Here is a 2,183-nt window from a genome sequence, read left to right as displayed (position 1 = left end):
GAATATCAACATTTGGATGAATCTTGAGTAAAATAATGTCATTGTCTATGTGTCTCTTTGAAGCTTGCAATAGACTGCCTAATGGATAAACTGCCCTGTGTTCATTTGTGTAACTAAATACTGGGGGTGTTTAGAAAGCCAAAGGTTACATCAAAAGCCTATTGTTTAACCAGGACTGTGTGGTCCAGTGGATGCTGGAACACTGATTAAAAAGACCCTTGGGTGCTGATTTGTCATCTCAGATCTGCGTAGGCTTCATCATGGGAAGTTTGAGTCACAAGACTGAGGTCCCGGTTATGCTGGTTCGCCCTGACTTTGAGATTTGGACATTGGACTGTAACCTATGAACTATTTCTGAATGAACTCTTTGAAGCTACGCAGCTCACCAGCTCTGCTGTGAATCTGAACCTCAATGAATTGAACTCACGTCTGTCTGTAGATTGATATTTTAACCACACTCTTTCTCTTTTGTTTTTTAATCAATTTTAGTTTAATTAGTAAGAATTGGCTGTGTGTGTATTTGGGTAAGATCTGAAACATTCATTAACTTGGGAGGTGATGTGTCCGATCCTTTGGGGTTGGTAGAAACTTTTCTTTTATATGATGAAATAAGATTTACAGACATTTTCATCATATCTGACGTGCGTACCTGGACGGAGGCCTGAGGCTGGGCACTTTAAGGGAACTGCGTTGTTTGGACTCTGAGTAACCAGTGAGGTCGTATAGAAGATGTTTTGTGCTGGTTGGTAAATCTAAGTATTGGAATATCCACCAGCTTCTGGGGTTTGGCTGCCCCATTCTTTGCAGTTCACCCTAATTGAGTGACCTCAGCTGGTTCCCCCCTGGGACTCCGGTCACACATGCATAATTAAAGGACACTAAAAAGAAACCCAAACGTATTGCGGTGAGGATATGCACAGTGAGGGCACCCAAACGATGTCCCTTCTGTCCTTTAGTGACACCATGAAATACCTTAATTGCAGCCATACAGTTATTTCCATGTGTGTGGGCTCAGATGAGATTAAACTGATTGTTAAAGACTTTTTTTTTCTTTCCCTGTGTCCCTACAAGTCAAATATAAGGTGGTTGGGTACCCAAATTGTGCATTTCTATAACCCAGTTTGTTTGGATTTCTTTTAACCTTAACTCTGATTTTCCTGGATTTATGATGGTGATAATTATAACAACCATGTAATGCACATGTAACTTCTGGATGTGGTGTTCTGTCCCATCTAGTCGCACTGAGACCACTTAGAGAGAGAGTTAAATGAGTCTGTTCTACAGTCTTAGCTAACCGGCAGCTGGCTTTTAGCTCATGTGGTAGAGGCTCATGCACTAAGCGCTAGAGGCCCCACGTTTGATCCCGCCCACCAACAACTGGGGTCCAGCGGTGTTATGTGCGCTCAATCTTAAATCCCCTTTAATGTGCATTTTGGCTGGGAATTTCCTTGTTTTTTAATTAAAAATGTGTTACATGAACATTGCACAAGAAACTCAAAGCAAATGCTACCATGCGATATTTCTAATGATTTGAAGAAGCTATTTTGTGCTGGTTGGTAAATCTAGGTATTGAAATATCCACCAGCGTTGGGGGTTTGTCTGCCCCGGTCTGTTTGCAGTTCACCCTGATTGAGTGACCTTAGCTGGCTCCTACGGGCAGCACCGTCACAGGGGGAGCATGATGGCATCAGGAGGGTGGCACTGGGTGCGGGGATGGGTCTGTTGGGTGGCACTGGCTGACCTGGGGGGTGGCACCGGTCAGGGGAATGGGTCTGTTGGGTGGCACTGGCAGAGCTGGGGGCATGGGGTGGGAGCTGGTCTATCAGGTGGCACTGGGCGGCAGGGGGCATAGGGTGGGGATGAGTCTGCCAGGTGGCACTTGAGGAGTGGGGGGGCAGGTGGCAACGTGCACGGTGGGGCACAGGCAGGGGGCAGGATGGCAGGGGGCAGGGGATGGGTCTGTTGGGTGGTACTGGGGTGTGGGTGGCACGGAGTGGGGGATGGGCCAGGCAGGTGGCACCAGGCAGGGGTATGGGTCTGTTGGGTGGCACTGGTGGATGGGCGGCACAGGACAGGGTTATGTCTGTCAGGTGTCACTGTGCCGGGGGATGGGCCAGGCGGGTGGCACCGGGCGGGGGGAGGCGGGTGGCATGGGGGGAGCAGGGTGGCATGGGGCAGTGGGA

The 2,183-nt window shown here is 48.5% G+C and overlaps 1 protein-coding gene across 1 annotated transcript in view; it reads left to right on the top strand.

Moving 5' to 3' along the window:
• The first annotated feature begins 352 nt into the window (after positions 1 to 352).
• LOC117870259 (cell growth regulator with EF hand domain protein 1-like) overlaps positions 353 to 2,183 on the top strand; it is an 11,888-nt gene continuing 10,057 nt past the window's right edge. Inside the window, exon 1 of the mRNA XM_034757347.1 lies at positions 353 to 427. The gene's annotated coding sequence lies outside the window, so the exon portion shown is untranslated. The remainder of the gene's footprint in view (positions 428 to 2,183) is intronic.

Source organism: Trachemys scripta, unplaced genomic scaffold (assembly GCF_013100865.1).
Source record: "Trachemys scripta elegans isolate TJP31775 unplaced genomic scaffold, CAS_Tse_1.0 scaffold_117, whole genome shotgun sequence".
NCBI classification, from domain to species: domain Eukaryota; kingdom Metazoa; phylum Chordata; order Testudines; family Emydidae; genus Trachemys; species Trachemys scripta.
This window is presented reverse-complemented; position numbering and strand designations above follow the sequence as displayed.